Raw genomic sequence first — 24,787 nt, 5'->3', positions numbered from 1 at the left:
TTGTTCTCTGTCAGATATAACTAACACAGGATTGAGAAACAGCTCAATCATGGCTATGATAAATGGTTTAGGAATGTCAATAACCCTGAGGTCTCCCTGAGCAATTTGTGCTCCTTTGGCATTTGGGTTGTAGTGCAATCGTCATATAACTTATTCAAAACAAATTATATCTGTCCATTTATTTAATGATTTCTAAACAGCTTAATTAAATCCAGACTGGTTATAATTGTGGAATAATTAGATTGGACATTATTTTGTGGTTGAGAAAACATCATGGTTCTGTTTGAAATTTACTGAATCCCTAGTAAAATAAGTTCCTCAGCACAGTCAGTCATGAAAACTTGCCCTTTCTACCTACCACACTCTTAGGAATATTGTGAAAATATTTCCTCCCACTGAGCCATGGCTAGGGGAAGAAAATGACATTACTTTTTTTTTAAAAAGACATCCTTTAGTTTGATCATTTAATATCAGAATTAATGGCAATTTGAACAGTGAAATGTCTAGATTCCCCCAGTATTTCCATATTTGAAGAATATGAATTTAAAAAGCTTCTAGAATCTCATATGCATTCAGCTATAAAACTATTGGTGTCTTCTGATGGTTTTACATTTTTTTTTCATTTCATAGCTATAGATGTTTTTTCCCATGTAAAAAGTTGCATGATTTGTGCTCTGCAACGAAATGTTGACCATGTTTTTAGCTTTGGCAAAAATAATATTACTTAGAAGAATGTAAAAATAGTTAAAATAGCTATACACAGAAGAGGGGAGGGTTCTATTATTTCTTCCAGAGGTTTTGAAACTACTTTGACAATTGTTAATTACTTTGAATAACCTAACTGGAGATTATAAATGTTTCAGTGACCATTTGTAATAGGTTTGCTATAAATAATGTGCACCTCTACAAGCAAGCAAGCTTTTAGAGAACTATTTTAAAGCTTCACTGATCCAAACTTTGCCATCATCTGGACAATCTGAAATAGGAAGGTTGTCTCAGTAAAATCTGTGAATAAAAAGCTATGGGGTTTTTTAATGGAAACATGATTTCTGGATACAGAAAATATTACTTTCAGCAAATTGTCTTAATAAATAGCTATTAAGTTGGTAAAAATACCTAGCAAGAGAAATTAGTGTGCTGGTTTTAAAGTAATGTTATCTGTCAGTTAATCTACTTCTTGTTACCATGTATATTTGAAATAATAAAATTAAAGTCCTTCAAATTATAGAAATATGCCATTAGCAATTTAGATTGGTGGTTCTTAGGGAGAAAACCCATATTGTCTGTGTGATCACAATCACAAAACCTTAACATACCATTTCCCCCATTAAGTTTGGTCATTCACTTGATAAATCTTTCATAAGTTGAAACCTTATGGAAATAACTGATCTATTTTGGATTTGGAAGATCCCTATTATGAATATTAGCAACATTATACCTTGAGTTTATGGAGGCTGTCCTGTCATTAGGGAAGTCGGTGAAACTACACCATATGTGTCCCTTCTGCATTTTCCTTTTATTAGGATTTGTACTTAAGGATCATTGAATTTTGTTTTGTGGCTTAAATTTTAATACACTGTTAGGGAGACATTGATTTCTTTCCATAGTTACCTTGGTTGGAAGGGGCAAAAGGTATCAATAGTGTATTAGAGATAAAATATCATAGGTGCAGAGAGTTGAACTTTTTGACACTGTTTTGTATCTCAAAAACCAATTCAGAACAAATTATTTTTTCCTTCCCAATTAGTTAGTTTCAGTGTCTTTAAGTTCTTCCAATATTAATCCAAATCAGTCAAGATAAAGCAAAAGCAGCAGAATAATATTTATGCCAAGCAATTAAACAGGGTTTCTGTACAAATATGGGGCTATGAAGTTCAACTTTGGGCTTTAAATAATTCATCCAAATTACAGATCTTTTGTGATATGAGAAATACTCTTGTGAATAAATGTAGAATGAGTGGAATGGGATGGGGGCATAATCAAAGATATGCACTTAACAGAAAAAAAAAAGAGGAATATAAGTAGTAATTTCCCCTTTCCAGACTGTCATAATGCTTTTCATTTCCATCCCCACATGAGCCTATCTAAACTTCAGTTCAAAGGAAAATTTTAAGAATGCTTGACTGTCTGTCATCGACAACTGCCAATAGTTAGAGATGAGACTTCAAAAAAATGAGAGGCCAAATAGTGGGTGTCTTATGTGCTTTACAATGGAATTTGGACTTAATCTTGACAGCATGGGAACATTTGAAGGGCTCTGCCTAAGGGAGTGCCTGAAAAATTTGCTTTATAGAGAAAGGTTTTAAGGATCATATGAAGAATGACATGAATATATATTAATGCTTATAAAGTGAAGTATATTTATGCACATACTGCAAGGACTCAAAAGATAGTGTGTTGTATTGTTTAAGAGCTTTGGTTCTGGAATTATTTAGGATTTGGATCCTAATTGGGCCGTTTTGAGTACCTCTGTGAACTTGAACAAGTCACTTACCCTCTCTGGACTTCTGACTTTCATTTGGGAAGTGTGAATATTATTATTATTATTATTATTATCCTGTACCACTTAGGCTTATAAATATGAGATCATGTATACATATATATAGCACAGAATAAGCACAGTAAATGTTAAATAAAAATCAAAATCTCAAAATAATATGAATGAAGTGTGATAAGAGCCTAAGCTAGAGCAGAAACAGTATGAGAGAGAATTACAGAGAGATAATGGACTTAAATCTAGGGACTTTGTGGGAGCCTCCCTGGTGGTGCAAGGGTTTGAGCACCACTATGAAGCAATCCACAGCCTCTGCAGCATGAGTTCAATCCCCGGCCAGCCAGGGAGCATCCCACATGGTGCAGCAGACCTCTCCTGACTTGCCCACTGCTCCCCTCAGCAGTGTGCTTCGGTCAATCTGCCTATTCTGTTCCCCACTCTGTCTCTGTGAATCCTCTCACCTCCCCCTCCCCCCCGAATCTCTGGCCTGTGCCCCAGCTCTTGTGTGCATAAATACATAAATCTTAAAAAATCTAGGGATTTGGTGACCAATCGGAAGAGGAAGAGGAAGATTTTCTAGTCCAGTTAAGATTTTCTGGGTGGTGCTATGAACCCAAGTTTTAAATAGATGTAATAAAAGGTCACATTTTTCAGTGAAGAAGATAGATCTTCTTTTGTAAATGAAATTACAATCTCTTTGGGCCAGATAAAAGATAGATGGATAGTGGTAAATGAATCTTAAAGCCAGAGAGGTCCTTCGAGCTCTGACCCAGAAAGAGTTGGGGCAGCCAAGAGGTCTAGGATGGTAACTGGGGTTAATAGGACACCATGACTTCTAAATTCCTGCTATGAGTGAGACCATCCTGTATTTTTCTTTTCTTTCTGGCTTATTTTGCTGAGCATGATCCCTTCCAGCTCCATCCATGTTGCTGCAAATTGCATGAGTTTATCTTTTTTTATTGCTGAGTAATATTCCATTGTGTTTATATGTCATTTGGGTTGTTTCCATAGCTTAGCTATTGTAAATAGTGCTGCTATAAACATAGGGGTGCAGGTGCCCTTTTGAATTAATGTGTCTATAGCAGGAATTTAGAAGACTTACATAAGGGATCAGGGAAATGACTAATTATAATAAAGTAAATATCAAAATCAACAAGCAACTATAAACCAGAGACATTTTATGGGGGAGGGGGAGGAAGGAGGGATTAGGGCCAAAATAAGGGGGGTGGGAATTGTATGGGGAATATAACCAAGATGAAAATGCATATATTGTGCAAAAATGAAAAATGATGTAAAAAATACATAAAATAAAATAAATTAAAAAAAAAAAGGGCACCATGAGCTGTCATAGGCGAGAGGAGCCCAACAGGACAGGACAACATGACAAGTGAGTGGCATCCTAGATGGGGCTGGAACAAAAAAAAGGAGAGAGAGAAAGAGAGAAGGAGGGAGGGAGAAAAGGAAAAGGAAGAGGAAAAAGAAGAAAGAAGAGGGAAGAGGAAGTAAAACCCAAAAGTCTCCTCTCAGGAGGAGAATAAATCTAAAATTTAAGGAGAGGATCAGGAAAGATGATCAGTGGCAGAGGAGAGAGTCTCTCTTGTGTCCTTCTGCTGGATGTCAACTGCTAGCCTCCGGTTGTTTAGGGAAGAAATGGAATTGTTCCTTCTGTATGACCAAAAGTCTAAAACAAGGTATCATGATGGGGTCCTGGCATCCTAAATAAAGAGAATAAAGGAGTTGGAAAAAGCTATGTTGAAGGTGGGATGGCACAGGGTGGGGTGGATATTCTTTCTCAAAAGAGAGGGCCAGCTGCATTTTCTCCTTGGTTCCCCTGCTTTGCTCATTGCCTATGACAGGTGCACAGGAGAGTAATACAATCTCTCAAGAAACATGGCCTGGGATTGAGGTCTAGATATCAGAGCAGAAACCTTTTGATTTTAAAGCCCAGTGTTTTGTTATCTGGTGTAGAGGAAAGTCAGTGCATCTGAAAATCTTTCTTCCAGTATTGAATCAGTATTCCTGAGTTGGTCCTCTTAGTGTAAATCACACTTATGATTCATTCTGTTTAAACACCCTATTTATTGCAGAGTCATACCACATCACATGGTCTGAGAACTTTCTCTTATATTATTTTGGGACTTGTAGAAAACTTAGGGATGAGCAGCAGACAGCAAGTGACTCTGCCACCTGAGCAGGGAAAGACTTGGCTTTACTTTTCATCAACAGAATTCAGTAACAAAGCTTTTATTTTCTTTTCTTTTAAGATTTATTTATTTATACATACAAGAACTGGGGTACAGGCCAGAGGTGCAGGGGGTAAGAGGATTCACCAGAGACAGAGTGGGCAGCAGAACAGGCAGATTGACTGAAATACACTGCTGAGGGGAGCAGCGGGCAAGACAGGAGAGGTCTGCCACACCATGTGGGTCACCTCCCTGGCTGGGGATTGAACTTGGGCTGCAGTGGCTGCAGATAGCTTCATAGTGCCGAGACTTAACCCCTTGAGCCACCAGAGAGGCCATAGGAAAGCTCTTAAAGCCTTAAAACAATTTTAAAGAATCCCTTCCTAAATGTGAATGTGCATTGGAGAATCCGAGGCTGACTCAGCAGATCTGGTTTGGGGCACCCTATTTGCTTTTTTATCAAGATTCCAGGTGAAGCTGAAGCAGCTGGTCCATGAATAGCAAGACTAGTGTTAAGAGCCCACGGACTTCCTTTACTGGACAATACAGAAAACAGAAAATAATTTTGTCATTTGGACCCAATCCAAATATCATCCTGGACCAAAATTTATAAAGATTTGTGTTCCTTTTTCATTAAGTTTTTTTCAAAAACTTAAAGCCTATAAGAAACTTTCACAGTAAGAATAAAAATGTGGATATTGGTTCCATTAGTGGCCAGCCAGGGAGAAACCCACATGGCAAGGCAGACCTCTCCTGCCTCACCAGCTGCTCCCCTCAGCAGTGCTTTTGGACTGTCTGCTTGTTCTGCTCCCTGCACTGTCTTTGGTGAATCCTCTCACCCTCCTGTGATTCTGGCCTGTACCCCAGCTCTTATATAAATAAAATAAATCTTAAAAAAAAGAAATGAGAGAAGAAAAAAAAAAGATTGGAACATTTGAGGCAGTAACAGTTTCTGACTTTGGTCAATGGTACTAGCTGTGACATTATAGTGTGGTTTAATGCACAGCAGTAGAAATAACGTGGACATAATCAGACTTAGATTACCAACAGTGACAACAGCCCTTATTTCCCCTTCCCTCTGATCTCTTTCAGTAACACACTGAAGGGAAAAGCCAGCTCTTCCCACAGAGGTTTGTGATATAGGAAGCCTCAAAGGGAAACAATGAAGCTGGACATTTATACAGAAGCCCTTCAGCTACTCTGCTCCCCTCTGGCAAGAGGGAGAGAAACCTTTGTCCTAATGTAAGCATCTTCTCTGGAAGGGCTCCTCAGATTTCATAATCCTGTGCAAGCTAACCAAAACAGTTCATGGTCTTAGCCTCATTTGAAATGTAAATACATAGCTTCAAGTGGATAAATCTCTGCATCTCTAATTGTCCAGTCCTCCTCAGTGCAGGTATCAATTTTCTTTGTTAATGGGGGGCCTCAGGATGCCCTTCTGCCCCCCCTTCTTATCCACAACTCCTGGACTTTTTTTTTTTTTAACTGTCCAACTGACCTAAGTTTTAATGTGAAATTGAACAGAGATGCTAAGTGGAAAAGGAGCTTACTCAAGTTTTGTTTTTGTTTTTTTTTTTTTCCCCCAGATAAACTAGGCCTCAATTGCCAGAGTAGGAATTCTAAGTTTGCTAATTTTTTATAGTCCAAAAGTCCAAAGGATTGTTTTTGTTTTATTTATATGTTTGTTAATACAAATCATGAAAATCTGATTTCTGTGGAGGGCCTCCCTGGTGGTGCAGCGGGTTGAGCACAGCGCTGTGAGGCTTTCCATGCCTCTGCAGACAGGTTCGATCACTGGCCAGCCAGGGAGATACCCACATGGAGAGGCAGACCTCTCCTGTCTCGCCCACTGCTCCCCTCAGCAGTATTTTCAGTCACTTTGCCTGTTCTGCTCCCCACTCTGGTAAATCCTCTCACCTTCCCGCACATCTGGCCTGTACCCTGGTTCTTGTATAAATAAATAAATCTTTAAAAAAAAATCCCCTGTGGAAACTGATGGAAGAGCTAAGTTCCTTTTCCTGGTTGAATTGGCAGAAATAGGGAGAATATAGAGAGACACATAGGGTGGGGGTCCCTCAGCTGGGGGTTCAGACACAGGACTGTCAATAGCAGAAAGAGGGGACTCAAAATCATGAATTTTGTAACTATTTCTACATATACATACTCCTAGCCACAAAAGTGTGTTCTCTGACCTGGGATTTAACTCTTACTTGATCTAGGGAATTTTATATCCTGAAAAGCCCCTTGACCCTCTATTTCTTGGATTTTAATATTTTTTACTCGGGTGGACTTTATTAATATCTATTCAAGTGAAATTATTTTGAGCAGCTCACAATAACATTTGTTTCTAAAAACTGTGCTCAATTACTTGTACCATTTCTTTTCTGCCATTTGTTGTATTCTTTCATTAAATTTTGTTGTTTCAAAAATAGGTGAGACTCCTTTACCAAAATGTACAAGTTCCAGGACCTATTTTTCCTGATTATAATTCTGGCCATTCATCATGAGTTGTCTTTTCTGCAGTCTCATAAATTTTTTAATTTAGTACAATTGTATTGCTGCATTAAAGTGAGCAACCTTTATAGTAAAATCCCTTTATAGAAAGGAATCCTTTCTCAGTGGCTGTGTCCTTTGTTTTGGTTTCATGATTCCAAATAGTTCTGACAAACTCAACAGTTGTGACTCATATAAAAATAGGTATGTTGAGTATAGTAAAGCAATGTTAAAGTTGAGTTTGTGAAATGCTTTTGGAGGGAGGTCCTCCACAGTGGGGAAGAGGAAGGAGAAAAGAACCAGTTGTTATGAACATATGTGTGTGCTGGATGTATATATTATTTCATTTAATCATCATAAAAAATCTTATAGTAGGAATTTTAAGTCCTCATATTACCTGTGTGTTTCAGAGGTATCCCATGGCTTAATCAAAGTCACCCAGCTTGTAAAAGTAGAACAAGGATTTACATCCATATGTGGCTGCAAAACTTACCTTCTTTCCATTAAATTTCACTTTCTCCAAAGTATGTGTGTTACTTTTGTGGCAATTTATTTATCAGATGAAATAACTGTGTATGTTCAGAATATATAAAGTGTAAAGTGCTATACAACTGTGACTTATTGTTGCTATAATTGATAAATCTGTATAAGTCATTTAAAATTCCCAACCAACAATAGCAATTGATTTGCACATTATGCATTTAGTCTTGGTTATGGAATTTTAGTTCTCTTGTGTGCATTTGAAACAGCATTTTATAATTAATGTATTGTTCCGTTGACTCACTGAACATACCCTTTTTATATTTTTTCAATAAAAAATTTTATATATTTTTCAATGAAAGCAGAATCGGGACTTGTGAGAGAGAGAGAGAGAGAGAGAGAGAGAGAGAGAATATGGTTCTTTAGTAAAAACTAAATGGGACTTCTGTAATTTGCTTGTTTCATATTCTTAAATATAGTATATAGTAATTTTTTGGCAGGGACCAAAACTAAGTTCACTAAACATATTGCTAAAAAAATTATATATTTAAAATGTCATGCAGTTGGACTGAGTATGATATTTTTAAGAATGACTCATCAAAATTTTTCAAGTTGGAGACTTTAGGAGTAGGGAAAGATCATAAAGTATCTTGCTTTCATCAGAACCATCTAACAAATTTCAGTTTGATGATCAGTTAAAGAGAATATAATCATGAAATGAGTATGCGGACACTCCTGGCTTGGAGAATGACTCATGACAAGGGCTCACCTGGGGGATGATTCCATTATTGGCCCCAAGGCCTGGATTTAGGCCTGTGTCTCGTGCAGATTTCACCATTGTCTTTGACACAGAGAGCTAAGGTGTGAATTGAAACAGTACTCAGTAAGATCACAATATGATAAGACAAGTTTACCTGAAAAATTTGATGGACTCAAATTGAAAAGTTGACATCTGCATGACTCAAACCTCATATAATTTATTCAACTTTAACAAGTGTATATGTTAATCTTTCCCCTTGTTTGAAAAATTCAACAGTATATATACATATTTCAGAAAACCTGATTTTTCAGCAATTTGGATAAAAACATCCATGGGTTTTAGTTTTTTTTTTTTTAAGGATTTATTTATACAAGAACCAGGTGCAGGCCAGATGTGCAAGAGGGTGACAGGATTCACCAGAGACAGAGCGGGGAACAGATTAGGCAGACTGACTGAAATACACTGCTGAGTGGAGCAGTGGGTGAGACAGTAGAGGTCTGCTGTGCCATGTGGGACTCTCCCCGGCTGGCTGGGATCAAACCCGTGCTGCAGAGGCGGCAGACAGCTTCACAGTGCTGTGCTCAACTGCCTGTGCCACCACGGAGACCCCATGGGTTTTAGTTGTAAGAGTGAACTGTTAACCATGGGATATAGCAAGCCCAAAAGGAAATGTAGTATAAATGGTCAGGATCACAAGGATGCATTGTAACTGTTGCCTATCCTAAAAAATAAAGATCACCCATTATCTACTTGGCTCCCAGAGGCAGCTCTAAAACCAATAGGCAGAAGTTTTATGAATACCATTAATTTTTAGCATAATGTAAAGAAGGACTCTATGAAAACAGTTACTGCAAAAAGAAGGTGTTCTAAGAAGGTGTTATGCCCCAGTTTATTCATTTTGCTCTTCTAAGATAATATATTCATACTTTATTTATACAATAATTGTATGTATCCAATAAAGAATTCATGCTTTATTTTTTTATAACAGCAAGGTAATATCTGTACCATTCCATTTTTGTTTTTTAGGGTAAGCAACACCATATGCAACTTCTGTTACACTCAGAATTCTGAAATAATTTCCTTTTTCACTGGTACTTCTGCTTTATTGCCTTCAATTAGAAGGGTCTCTTAGCAAGAGGCAGTACAGAAAAGGTTAAAAGTTCTGACTCCACTACCAAATATAGCTTGATTTAAATCTCATTTAAAACTGTCAGTTGCTATGTTATATTAGAAAGGTGGCTTAATTTCTCTGAAACTCATTCTCTATATCTGTTAAAAGAAGATATTATGGATATAATTGTATGGTTCCAAAGATTTAATGTGGGGAGTATATTTCTTAACTTTAGATAGCCTTTTAAATACAGTGAATTTTAACAAGTAATACTTATTAATAATTATTTATGAGTATGATAATTTGTGCTTCTATAGCATTTAGAAGTATATCAGACACAGAGTTAGTGGTAGAGAAATAAAAGTGAATAACTACCATGTTAAATTGGTATAGTGATGTCCCCGAGACAGTTTTCAGTGTATGAGGAAGAGATATACACCATGAATTCTCAAGCCTGTGCCTCAGTCCAAACACTGTTTGTACCCTCCATAGTCTTTCTCAGGAAATAAAGTTTATGTCACCATTGTTCTTTACACTAGTCCCTAATAAGTAGGCACAGTGGTGGTGAGTGAAGAAACAAAATTCATTTAAAGCTCTGTTGCACATACCACTTGATCCCAGGGATATCATAAAGCCATATCTACCCCCAAATATTTTCTACCTTGGTTCTATCCCAGAGCCCTCCTTTGAAAATTCAACCACAAATTGTAAAACAGAGACAGGACTTTTTCCCAGAGAATCTCTAATCCATTTGGGAAAAGCCACCAGCACTTTGGCAAAACTGAGTTTAGCAGATTGATAGTTGATCCTTAGAAGCACTGAAACAGTTCCCTGAGGGGTGATGAGCTATGAAAACAGTTGATTTCAGTGAGACTTAGAGAAGCAAAGCAAGGATTAGAACTGCATAGTTGAATACAGGTCAGCCCGAAGGGGAACCCAAGGAGTGAATAGAGATCTCAAAGGTGGTAGGAAGGAAACACATAATATCAAGTGGGGATAAGATAGTAGCAACATTTATCTGGGAACAATGTTTATTGCTCTTGCTTTTACAGGTACCATTCCCTTTTATCTTATCTCTTTTATCTTAAGTGTAGCCTATGAGTTCTGTCTTTTTTTTTTAATTTCTGTTTAAAAAATGAACAAAATTAAGACACAAACAGGTTAAGTAGCTTACCCGAAATCCTGTGGTTAGTAACATTTAGACAAACGGTTAAATCTATTTTCTGTACAAAAGCAGAAACCTATTTGCTCTATCTTTGCGTTCAATAGATAAGGTGATCCTTTCTTTTATAAACAGCAGCATTAATTTTCCATTATATTAGGTGATTTTCCCAAACTTTTAGAGATAATTCTTTCACTTTAGGGAAACCTTAGTAGCTAAATTTGTACTTGGAAATTACTGTGATTTTAACACAGTCTGAAATCCTAAAATGAAGTAAGTACAAGAAACAAAAAAATAAACAGTAAGTAGCTTAAGACAAGTGTTTATTAAACTGGTAGTACATCTGATTGGGGAAAGAAATTCTTCCCTCTAATTCCAGAGATAGGTTTTGTTAATCTTCATAAAGCAACTCTAGAAAATTTTGGAAGCAGGCTGCTTAAACCTGAAATTCTTCTGAAGAACTTAAAAAACTCAGGGCTTGCCTGGTGGCGCAAGGGGTTAAGACACAACCTATGAGGCAACCCATAGCCGCTGCACCACGGGTTCAATCCCTGGCCAGGGAACTGCCCACATGGCACAGCAGACCTCTCTTGGCTTGCCCGCTGCTCCCCTCAGCAGTGTATTTCAGTCAGTCTGCCTGTTCTGTTCCCCACTAGTGAATCCTTTCACCCTCCATGCCTTTGGCCTGTATCTCAGTTCTTGTATGCATAAATAAATAAATCTTTTAAAAAAAGAACTTAAAAAACTCATAGGGAAGACTTAATTTTCCTTCCCAGTCTATATTTCTGACAAAGTTTATTGAGAAATGATACATGTTCATATATTCACAAAATTATTTTATCTTAGTAAATTTCCACTGTGGATTAAGCTTTTTCTTTTTTAATTTCTATTCACTTCAGTAACGCTGTGGTAGCATTACTGCATATAAATAGATTCGGTTTAAATAAATGTTTCAAATATATCATGCTGTTAGCAATAATCAGAAAGTAACATCACTGCAAGAAACTAAATTTCACATTAGCTTGAGGTCTAGAGTCACAAGAAAAAAATTTAATGAAGCTACTATGTGTAGCTTAATTCTGGTATCTAAGAAGAGTCCCACTTTTTTTTTTTTTTAATTAAACCTTCCCCAATTTCTGGCTTGCTCTCTTCAATAATCTCTTCATAAGGGTTGAGGGTATGGAAAATTCCTTTCTGCTTGATAGTGTCTTCAGTTGCATTTGGTAAATCTGTTACCTTTTGATTGGGGAATTCACTAATCTGAGGTGCCATTTCTATGACTATGATAAATGAACTGCACCTACAAAATTTGCAATTTCTTTCTGTACCACAAGCATCTAGAAGAGTCTTCCTAATGTCAGTGCTTCTCAATGACATCTCTGTGGCTGCCTCAGAGTACAGACTTTGGAAGATTGTAGAGAACAGAAGAAAAATAGAAGAAAGCTATGTAATGCATATAACACTAATTTCAGTGGGGGTCAAATAACTCTTTGTTGTCAGGGCCTGTCCTGTGCATTGGAGGGTATTCAGCAGTGTTTCTGGCCTCAATTTACTGGATGCCAATAGCATCACCCAAGTTGTACAAATATGTTTGTGTTCCTGCTGCTAGTTCTCTTAAGTGTATACCTAGTAGGAGTGGAATTGCTGATTTTAATTCTTTTTAATTTTATGATGAAACACCATACTGTTCTTCATAATAGTTGTACTATTTTGCATTCCCACCAGCAGCTGCCAAGAATTCCAGTTTCTCCATATTTATGCAAATATTTGTTGTTGTTTGTTTTTTCTTCATTATACCTTTTATTCATTATATCTTTATATTCATTATATAAATGAATCTTTTTATTCATTATATTCATTATATCTTCATTATATCTTTTATTTTAGCAACTATCTAATTTGAATCACTCATTTACCTTTATCTAACTGAGAGAATAGTGCCACTTACTCCATATTAAATGACTACTTAACCTGTTTACTGATCCCTGATCCAATTCTCCTGTCATTCCAGCCATGATGTTCCAGGATGACACAAGCAGACACAGACAGACTGATCAGAAACTGACCATTTCAACTTCACCTTTGCCTCTCTCTTACATTATAGCTAAACATTTTCTAATATCTTGATTTCATAAAGAAAGATAATAGGAAAATTCTGAGACTTCAGAGGCAGCAACTATAAACATGTACCTGTATGTAACAGTACTATATTGTGCTCTTAAAAATTGTCAAGAGGGTAGATTTAATGTTCAGTGTTTTTACTGCACCTAAAATGTTACAGTATATGAAAACATGAGTAAGAAACCTGAATAAATATTTTCTTCTCTAACCAGCAGAAAAGGGCGACTTACAAAGTAGTTTACTCTGCCTCAGCAATGAATTGATACCCAGCAGTAGTTTTAATTTAATTAATACACTGTATTTGGGGGGGCTCGATGAAGTAGCTATCAGGAAATTACTATGTGTAAGAGACTGCTGAATATATTAGTTGGATGAGTATGCTTATTGTTTTGTCATTTCATGTTAAGAGGAAGAGATTTGGATTTGATTTTTAGAGTTCTCAAAATATTTGGGGGAATAGAGGTAATGTAGTCTGTGAGTATTATAAAATGTGCCATTTTCTGTCAGCCTGAAACCAGCTGCAGAAAAAGAACTGCTTGTCTAAACATCCAATCACAGACTTCTTCCCCCTCAGTGGAATTGATCACAACACAAAAATAACCCCAGCACATTCATGAATATATTAAAGCAGCATAAAGCAGCAATCCTGTTGCTAGCAAAGATTATACCTGCCTCAAAGTTATGATCAATGGAAGAAACCAGCAGCAGTAATGTCAATCCATGGGCCATCCATCTCCTGCAGGGAATTAGAACAGCCTGCACAGACATAGCCTCCCTTGAAGCAAAAGAAATGATGATGCCCCAATCTTACTGGAGAACTCCTATATCACCCCCTCTGGGGGTTCCTGTCATAAAACCCATCAAACATTATAAAAGTCACTGTCAGCTTTATCTAGACCATAATCTCCAGGAAGGCAGGGTCATTGCTGCTTGGTTTTGTTGCCTGTCCCTAACACAATGCTCAGAACCAGATACATAAGAAACATCCAATGAACATCTGTTGACTTTGTGAGTAAACACGGAATGTTGCTGAATTGGGGATGTTCTAATTTTTTTTTTAACTCTGGAATTTATCTCTGCACCTGACACCAAGGGTTCTTTCTTACTAATGTGCCACTGTATCTTTTTTAAAAGGTGTGATCATGTAGATGAAAAACTAAAGGTATAAGTGATATGGGCCACATATCATTTTCCATTCAGGCATTCCTCCTGTGTCCAAGTCAATCTTCCCTTCTGTAGCTCCTGCCTTTGGGAAAAACATAATTTAGTAAAAGCCATCTTGAATAAAAATAAATGGTATTTCTAAGTCCTTACTATTTGCCTAGCATTGTGCTGGTGAGGTTTTCCTAGAGTCTAACATTCCTTACAGTTATTACATGAGGTAGATGTTGTCATCATTCCTACATTATATCTAAGAAAAATGTGGCTTAAATTGCTTGAATATCCACCCAAAGTCACAATGCTACTATGGAGTTGGACTTGGAGACCTGTGACGCAAGTCTTGAGTTCTATTGGCCATGTGATCATCTCAAACTCTCTTCACAGCAGAGGATTCCATGACAGAAAGATGCTGTAGTCACAGCCCTTAAAACATTCCATGCATATTGTAGACAGAGAGTAAGAGCCAAAATCATAGGATATGGGGCCTCCCCAGTGGCGCAGCAGTTGAGCGCTGGGTTGCAAAGCTGCCCGCGGCCTCTGCGGCACCGGTTCGATCCCCGGCTGCTCCCCGGCCACCAGAGGAGGGTCCCACATGGCGCGCAGACCTCTCCTGCCGCCCGCTGCTCCCCTCAGCAGTGTACTTCGGTCCTTCTGCTTGCTCTGCTCCCCGCTCTGGCTCTGGTGAATTCTCTCACCCTCCCGTGCTTCTGACTGTACCCAGTGCTTGTATAAACAAAACAAACAAACAAATAAAAAATAAATAAAAAATGCCTTTATAAAAAAAAAAAAAATCATAGGATATGTCCACACACTAGCATGTCCTATAGATCATTTGCAAGAATTCCAGAAGCTTCATTCATCTGAATTTCACTCATAGTGAAAATAAATCCATTTGTCTGGAATGTTTAATAGACCAACCTAAATGCACATGACCAAGTAAGGCAGGAAATAGCTGTCATAGTGCTAAGCATGCAGTTGTTTCTTTATCCAAAATGGTCCTCTGTTCTAATCCTCAGCAAATTAGTGACCTAGCAATGTTCTCAAACTCAGTTCAAATACTACCACTCCTGGGGCCTCCTTGGTGGTGCAGGGATTAAAGTCTCAGCACTATCAAGCTATCACCAACCACTGCAGCATGTGTTCAATCACCAGCCAGGGAGCTGACCCACATGGCACAGCAGACCTCTCCTGTCTCACCCGCTGCTCCCCTAAGCAGTGTATTTCAGTAGACCTACCTGTTCTGCTCCCCACACTGTCTCTCACCAACCCCCCACACCTCTGGCCTACACCCCAATTCTTGCTTTGCTTAAATAACTAAAAATGAATCTTTCAAACACTATTGTTCCTATGAAACCTTCTCCTTAGTCCCAAAATGGAACTTTCCTTTCTCTGTGCTCCCATTCTGTTATACCTGTGTTTACTTGGGCATTTAATTGGTGTAAGAGAAGCCAAATAGTTTACTATCAAGAGCTGTTGCATTTTAAAATAAGTATGTAAATTTTTTGGAAATCCACTTTTCCTAGAGCATTATGTTTATTTTAGGAAATAGTCAATTAGACATAGTATCCAAACAGCACCAGCTATCTAGGGTTGATAATTGTTGTGATGAAGGAGTGTTTCTTGTCGAAATGAACAAAATTTAGTCGAAATTACAATTAACAAAAGAAATGAGCCACAGAAAGTCCTGTTCTATTTAAATACTTTGGGTATAAGTACAAAATTATAAAAACTTTTAATTAGTTATTTGCTGTAGCACGTGGTTCACTTTTTAACCATTATAGGTGAAAGTGAAATGCCCAGCCAGTGCTTATATTCTGATCCTCGTTTGTGATAACAGCTCAGTTTAGAATGTGAAGGCCACATCTAAGCTCAGTATCTTAGTGAGTGGGAATTCTTGGTGATTTTTATTTCCTTTTAGGCTGTAGCTAATAATTTTAAAGTAGGTTTGATTTAAAAGGAGGCATTTGATAATTCTTTCTAAAGCAGAATCACTCTTGCTAGGTGAATTCAGTGACTGTTGAACTTGCAAAAGTTACATTCAGTGGATGGAAGTGGTCAGAGACTGTGATTATCCTTAGATCTTCAGATACAAAATTCTTTTGAAATGCAGTAAGTTCACTAGTATGACTATTTCATTTCTCTTAACAGTAGTGCCTTGATTTCAGTTTACTTAGTTGCACAATGGTTCCCATGAGGCAGAGGATGGCCATCATGGCTTGTGGATCAGATCATTTTAATGTGTCTCTGCAAATAATTCATAGTATCCTGAACATTGAAGACTCCTTTGATCTCTTTCTCTGAAAGGCCTTTCAGCACTGTTCAGCATCCTAGCAATGTAGGTAGTGTTCCATAAGCATTTGCTGGCATCCCAGGAAAGAAAAATTTTCTAAACCAAAAGCAGGAAAAAATAAGTGTAGGCACAATTATAAATATATACTGTTTGAAGAAAAAGTCCTAAAATCTTGAACTTTAAAAACCAAAATCAAAACTAAACAAATGACATATTAATCTTATGTAATTTCTATTCTTATGTATTTTTAAAAAGTATACTATATGAATAGCAAAATGTTCATCGCCTATTCCCTCTACTTACAACCAATAAAACTTGCCATTCTCACCTTTCAGTAGTTATCTTTTCTTTTTCCTTAAAGATTCCATTCAAGGGTCTCCCCAGTGGCGCAGCGGTTGAGCGCTGGGTTGCGAAGCTGTCCGCGGCCTCTGCAGTGCTGGTTCGATCCCCGGCTGCTCCCCGGCCACCGGAGGAGGGTCCCACAAGGCGCGCAGACCTCTCCTGCCGCCCACTGCTCCCCTCAGCAGTGTACTTCGGTCCTTCTGCCTGCTCTGTTCCCCGCTCTGGCTCTGGTGAATTCTCTCACCCTCCCGCATTTCTGACTGTACCCAGTGCATGTATAAACAAAAACAAACAAACAAATAAATAAATAAAATAAAAGCATGCCTCTAAAAAAACAAACAAACAAACAAAAAAAAAGATTCCATTCAAGTAACATCACTTCCAGTAAGAATTCATAGTTCCTCCAATTTGGCACTTGATGTTTTATGCTAAACATATTTTCTTCCCCATTACTTTAAGCTCCCTGAGGGATAAGTTTATGTCCTATTTATCTTTCTTTTCCAGTGCCTGGCAGGTAGTATATATTCAATAAAAATATTTAAGCTTAAATGTCAGCTATTCATACTTGTATTTAAATTATTTATATCTGTATTTATATTTCTAGCATCAGTTCTCAATATTCCAGAATTGTTCTCTTGTTATCCTTTCTGTAATATCCAAAATGGCAGGATTCATTAAGCTACCACAGATTTCTGAAGACACCATAATTTTCTCTGCACTACTGGTTCTCAAAATTGACTGCATATTGAAATTACTGGGGAGTTTTACATTCATGCAATCCCTGACATTAATCCTGAAGAATCAGAAGTTTTTATTTTATATAACTTCATAGAAGGGTGCCTTTAACTGTATCAGAATAATAAATAGACATTTAGCACCAAAATTTGCAGAATACTTAAGTATTGTGATAGTTTTAAAGAGGTATGTGTGCCTAGATTGGGAAAATCAGACGTTTGTTGTTCAATGGGTGATATTAGAATACTATCAAAGATTAAAATATCAATCAATCAAAATTATCCCTGATTTAGCACATGCATCTATCTGTACTATTCAACACAATATTAGCATTTCTTCCTGAAGTTACAGATATATATTCTTTTTAATTACTAAAGTCAGGTTCATTTTTTCCTGAACCCCCATTAAATTATCTTTCAAATGTGGCACTTTTTCAATGATTTACACAGGAATGAATCCATTAAAGAAGGATTATTCTGCTATTAGTACTAAAAAATATGGACTGCTTTATGAATTTGCATGTCATCCTGGTCCAGGGATCATGCTAATCTACTGTCCATTGTTCCAATTTTAGTATGTGTGCTGCCAAAATGAGCACAGCTTGGGAGCTTTAAAACATACTCATGCTCATATTAGTAGCTATCAGCATCATGAATACCTGACCCAATGTATTGGTGCAATGTAACCTCTGTTCTATTCTTCCCCTAAGGTTATAATTTAGCCTAAGCATGAGAAAACATCAGACAAATCCCACTCAGGACAATTCTGCAAAATTACTGACCAGTGCTTTTCAACAGATTAAATTTTATGATATGTGAATTTAACCTACCCTTTCATGATCTAATGCAGCATCCTAGATTAGACATTGGACAGAAAGTGTGCATTGGTGGTAAAACTGGTAATATTCAAATGAGATTTATAGATTAGTTAAAATATTCTTTCAATCCCCTGATTTTGATAATTATACTATGATCATTTAAGATGTTAATATTAGAGGAGACTGGGTGAAGTTTGTTGTTGGTTTGGTGTTGTCTGACTATTTTGTTTCTCTATATTTCTCATATGAGTGAAACCATCTGGTAGTTGTCTTTCTCCTGGTTTATTGTGCTTACCATAATCCTCTCCAGTTCCGTTCATGTTATTGAAAACTGACAAGAGTTCATCTTGTTTATATAGCTGAATAGTATTCCATTGTGTGTATATACCACATTTCCTAATCCACTCATTTGTCCTTGGGTATTTAGGTTACTTCTCTAATTTCACTATTGTAAACCATGTTGTATTGAACATGGGACATTATATATTCCTTTGAATTGGTGTTTGTGCAATCTTAACATTCACTCAAGGTGAATTTTATGATAGTAGAACTGGGAAACATCACAAGCTATCGAGAAATACTAAAGTTGTTCCGGAGCCTGGCAGTGAAGACTGCAGTTCTATTGAGAAATCTTTCTTTGGGTAGTAGCAGCAGGGAAAGGAAGAGTGTAAGCAGTTGATTTGAGAGGAAATCTATGGATGACAAATGCTCTAACGTCATCAGAATGTAAATGTATTTACTCAGCAGTGATTTACTATGGATAAGGTAATGGACAGGCAAGTCCCTGACCTCACAGTACTCACAATACTCCAGTAGTAGGGGTTACAAATGATACATAAGTTCATTTATAAATAAGCATGAAAATTTCGGATAAATTATACTTAAAAATTATTTAAAAACAATCCAGTGTCCATTAACAGGTGATGGATAAAGAAATGTGTTATATACATTCAGTGGAATATTACTCAGCCATAAGAATGAAGTACTGATACATGTACAAACCTGAACACCTATGTTAAAAAGCAAGCCAAGCACAAATAAATTGGGTGATATATGGTCCCATCTATATAAAAGGTATACAGAAGGTAAATCCACAGAGACAGAACACAGATTGATGGTTTCCAGATGATGGGGGGTACTAAAGGGGAAGCAACTGCTTCATAGGTACAGCATTTCTTTTGGGGGTGATGAAAATATTTTGGAAGTAGATTGAGGTTGGTTGCACAAAACCATGAACACACTGAAATCCCTCTGAAGAATTCTGTGTTATCTTGATAATAGATATGTAGAGTATTTTAGGAGCTCCCTTATTAAATACTGATGATAAACACCAATTTAAATTATTGGTTATGACTGGCTTTGTTCTAGAGGGGTGAGACAGGTGTCTTCTTTAATTATCATATATTTTTTTTTTGGCCAATGTATATCCCTCGAGGCATGAGAGAATTAATAATCAAGCTGAATATTTAAAACAAAGACTCCTCATATGCTTTGACCCCTCATGCACAAGTGCATGGTGATACAGCAGAAATAAGTAACTCAGCAAACATCAATGCCTTTCCTGTAGACAGCACTGAGTCCAGGTTCACTGGAGGCCATCCTCCTGCCTCCTGCAGAACCCAAGAGCTTCTGGCTTGTGAGCACCTGATTTTTCATTAAGAACTCATTAGATGACACCCTGCAGAGGCAGTGCTGACCTCTTCCTTGAACTGCAGCCCTCCCCTCTGCCTCCCATCTCTGATCTTCAGTGACTGATGCTCTGAAATCCTTGGGGAAGAAGAGCATGGTGGTTCCATATTTGGCCCGCCCTGGAAGAAGACCATGTGGGCCCCACCTTGTTTTTCTCCCCTGTACTCTTTCAAAATTACTACTTTTATGAAGGAAGGTAGTTTTCTTTCTTGCAATGTCTTATACAGTTTAGCTTTCAAGAACATTTGATAAGAAGTACAACTATCACTACATGTCTCTAAATTGTCATTTTGTAACAATTGCAAATCTGATCAGGGAGCTTTAGAAATGGTGAATAAGACTCTTCCATCATCATTTAAATGTATGTGTTCTTACCATTAATGTATAAAATGAAAATTGTGTGAAAATAAGTTTGGTATCTTTTCTGTATCAAGAATTTTCTTATAGCCATTAGAAACAATTGTTCAGTCTCTTTCTTTTGAAAAACAAGCAGCACCATCATATGGAATAATAAGTATCTTTATAAGACAGTGATCTAAGTAACCTCTAAGTTGATTTGAAGTAATAAATTTGCCTATACAATGTATTAAACTAGTGGAGTATATTGCCTATACAATGCATTAAATTAGATTCATTATCCTATCTGTCAAACTACATTGCCAAAATGTATTGAGAAAATTATCTCTCTTCTATTATTCTTTGTTTATCTAGTAATGATATGATATGAGCTAAATAAACCCTGAGAACGAGACATACTTGGTAAGTTTCCTTTATCAGAACAGTGGTTTATGATATGCTTTAGAACTAGAATTTTGCCAGAGGGTAGCTGATGCCCTGGAAAAATAATTGCCCTGATAACAAAGAATATTTCAAGAGTTTATTTAACTTAAGCAGCTTTTTAGATGGAATCAAATCTAATGTTAATGAACTAATTCACATTGTGTATAAAATGAATACACTGACTATAAATGATGATTCTTATGCTCATTTTTTTCAAGGGATGGTAAGGAGGCTGTTTTCTAAGATTTCAATTAAATGAACTGAAGGCTTTATGGCCTCTGCTTATGATTAGATTAATAAAATACCTTCTGACAAATTCCAACCGTAACTACATGCTCATATTTTGAAATAAAGCCTTGCTACAGAGTAAGAGTTGTCAATGGAAATATTGGTAAAGTTGGTCCTCAGTAGGACTTATGGTATACTAAGGCGAATCATGTATTAAAATGTTATATTTGCTCACCCAGTAAGATACGGAATGGGGATTAAGGCAAATCTGTATTATTATTTATTTTAGGCTAAGGTCTAAAAGTTACTTCCTTAATAGCAAGTTCATATGTGTGTGGGTATGTGCCTGTACATTCTAGATATAATGTACATCAATTGGTGCATCAATTGTAAATTGATGCACCATTGCTATGACTGGATTATTACCCCTATTGAGTGAATCCCATGATTTTTCTGTGATTTGGACTCCCTCAGACTAGGCTTAGAATCTCTGTCTTAAACACAGAATAAGTTCATGGGCAGAATCTTACAGAAGAAGATGAAATTGGATACAGGACAAAGCTTTCCACATATCTACTTTAAGTCAAGACTTGACCTGTAAGGAAAATTTGCATTGTCCATTTGGAATGTCCCATTGGAAAGGAAACTAAGAATAAAAGCAGAGCAGTAGACATTCTCTCAGTTTTTTTGAAATTATAACAAAAAAAAATGTTTTAGGGAATTTCAAAAGATGCAGCAGGCAGAAATTCCCCAGATAACAACTTTCTAAACCTTGCAGCAGAAAGCATATTCTTGTCTGTGCCAGAAGCATCTGAGAACTCTACAGAACAAAGCATGTTAGGCATGACCCTTATGTGGGCCTTCCAGAACCTTCTCGGGAGTGGATATTGTAAAGCAGAGAGAAGCAAAAGTGGACCAGTAAGGAGTAGACTGGACACCGAGCCTTCCAGGTCCTTGTTATGGGACTGTGGACCCAATTTGGGAGGCTGTGGAGTAGTGAGGGGGCATCACAAACTATTTCATGCTGCGTTTTCATTTAAGCTTCTGAATTTATTAAGATAATTCTGGGAATAAAAGATAAACCAAGACCTTGTGGTGCTGAAGAATATCCAATTTTGTGTTTAAACTCTGTTACTATCTCAACAGCAGAAACGGTAGAGCCCCGTGAAGTACATACGCCTTGAAATCGTATAACTGAACTTAGGGGTTCAATCCTGGCTCTGCCTTTATTATCTGTGAGCTGGGGGGAATTCTTAAATATCTCTCCCCTCATTTACTTCATCTACAGCACAAGCTAATAAGAACACCTAAAGCATAGCTTTTTACAGTTAAATTAAATCATGCATGAATGCTGAGCATAGTAGGATGTCAAATGTCCTCAGAAACCAAAAGATTGAAAACCGACTCAGGCAGAAGCCGTAGAGAAGCCCCTTGTTACACAAGATGACCATTCAGTGCCACACTGTGCTTTACATAATCCTTCCTCACTGATTATATAATATCTCTGCTGGTGTAGCTTCACGGTCAATTTTTGTGTGTGCATGCGTTTGCTTCACCACTAAATGTTCTTTCTAACTTACTGTGTTTCTTAAGAGCTAGTCTGCGTTTTCCTCTCATAGCTTCAGGCCATAGCTTCCTGTTCTCTGACAGAATCTGAGCAATTCCCTTGCCTCATTAATTTTGTAACCTTGAAGCTATTTAAGCAGTCTGAGCAAATACCCACCTGCAGTTTCCTCTTCTTCTAAACTCCCGTATGAATCTAATTCCTTCCTTTTCTTCTCATACATACACATAAACTCAAAGTCCTTTTTCTCGTCTTTGCTCTAATTGTAGTTAATGAAACATTTGCTATGTTGAGCCTTCCCATTTAATTAAGATTTTTTTCTTTTTTTAGTAAAGGAGACGACCCATTACCTGAAAAGCTGATCAATAGGATTTAAAGAAACCTTCCCATTATAATGCTATGAGCCATTTTAATTTCTTGCTGTCTTTAATAAGGTAGCTGAAGCATAGGGAGTCATTCCATATATAGCTATGTTAGCCCTCAGTTTAAAATAAAATTGCAATTATATAAACCATACACTTAGGATTATGGTACCCACAGAGGCTATTTTTCTAACCCATGTTTCTCCTAAATGATGACAGTGATTGACAGCTGATAGGGGTAATTAACATTTCCTACACATTAGCATATCTCAGTCGCAGAGTTAGCAGAAACAGTCCTCTGAAACCTAATGTGTTGTGGGATTCTTACTGCAAGGCAGCTCCCAAGAAGAGAAAGTAGATATTTCCTCTGGATTCCATTTGTTGGATTCATTACGTAGCGTTCATACCGAAAAAAGTGATTGGGACTCAGCATTTAATCTCCATGTCTGTAGGTAACTATGAATGTTCTAAGGTCAAATGCAGCAAGAACAAGTGCTTACGTCAAAAAGTATGCTTTTGTCCTATGCACTGGGCAAATGCCATTCATATTGATGACAAAACTCTCCCATCCAAAGTAGGAAACTTGTTATGAATTATCTTATTTGTTTTGTTATTAATATTAAGAAAAAAGGCTCCATTTTAATAAAGAAGGAAAAATCAATAAGGAGTAATTTAAACATAACTAACTCAACCAAATGTATAATTGAAGATATATCTGCAAGAGAAAATATATTACGTGATACTACTGATGGTAACCCCAGTGATTTGAAGATGTAACTGACTTTGAATTCTGGCTTTGCCACTATAGGATTTTATAACTTTCTCAGAGTGGGAATAACAATCACTTCATAGAGTTACTGTGAGAATTTCATGAAGAATGAGCTCCTAATTCTATGACATGTACATGGGGAAGATTTCCTTCTGGAACAGGTTACTATAGGAAGTAAAAGGACATAGCCCTTTTGCAGCAGTTAGTGACTATTGCATAACAAGCCAACCCAAAAACCAGTAGCTTAAACAACCACTGTGTATCCAGCACATAATTCTTTGAGTTGGTAATTGATTTAAGGTTTAGCTGGTGATTTTTCTCTTTCATCTGTCCTCAAACTTTTAAGTTAGTGCAATCAAAATAATAACTTGTTATGAATGTTTACATATTTCACCCCTATTCAGGGGTGATGTTCAAAATATTTAACAACATTTTTGGCAGATGCTTTGACCAATCCAGTGCAATGGTAGGGCTAGGTTACCAGCTACAATGCCCCCTGCCAGGTTGTTGCTCCTCAGTTCTTTACTTCTTGAATCATTCGTTTATCTAAGGGGCCAAATGGCAGAATCTGGACAGAAGAGAAAGAGCCAACTGACAACTTGGCAGTAGCTGTATATTAGTCATTATAAAATTATTTCTGATATAAACTGGCTGAACAATAGCCCTGTACCATCCTTATTGTAATCATCTTCCTATCCAGATAATGTCATGTCTCTGGATATCATATCATTTAATACACTTCACTTGCAATTAACACCGGTGCCCTATATCTTGGCATTAAGGGCCCTGCTTATATTCTTGTGTCTGTACATTCTACTGGCCTCAAATTCCTCTAAATCATATCAAGAACAAACACAAATAATTTAAATACCTCCTTAGGAATAGGGTTACAAAACATAATTGAAGAAAAAAGATGACAGTATTTGGGAAAAAAACTTTAATGTTTTATGACAATTTTTCTAACAATCATATTTTTCAATGTGTAAAAAAGGACTTTTTTTATAATAGAAAGCAAAAGTAAAGTTGGTAAAGATTTACCCAAACACATAATTCTCAAAGTGGGAAGAGACACACACCCCTTTTTCAAAAGGCATTGTGGATTTAAAACAATGAAAAACATAACATTAAAAATAATACAGAGAAAATCAGGATTCTGGGGTGGAATCCAGTATATGTGTTTTAAACAAATGACTCTTACTGGCACTAAAGTTGGAAAACCATTGGCCGTACAGACTGTCCCCTTTAT

The 24,787-nt window shown here is 37.0% G+C and overlaps 1 protein-coding gene and 1 non-coding gene across 3 annotated transcripts in view; one reads left to right on the top strand and one right to left on the bottom strand.

Moving 5' to 3' along the window:
- OXR1 (oxidation resistance 1) overlaps nt 1–24,787 on the top strand; it is a 285,034-nt gene that overhangs the window by 119,740 nt on the left and 140,507 nt on the right. The window lies entirely within an intron of this gene.
- Nucleotides 17,824–17,930, bottom strand: LOC119251693 (U6 spliceosomal RNA). The gene has a single exon (XR_005126572.1). It is a non-coding gene; the product is annotated as a U6 spliceosomal RNA (small nuclear RNA).

This window comes from Talpa occidentalis, unplaced genomic scaffold (assembly GCF_014898055.3).
Source record: "Talpa occidentalis isolate TD23 unplaced genomic scaffold, MPIMG_talOcc4v2.1, whole genome shotgun sequence".
Taxonomy (NCBI): Eukaryota; Metazoa; Chordata; class Mammalia; order Eulipotyphla; family Talpidae; genus Talpa; species Talpa occidentalis.
This window is presented reverse-complemented; position numbering and strand designations above follow the sequence as displayed.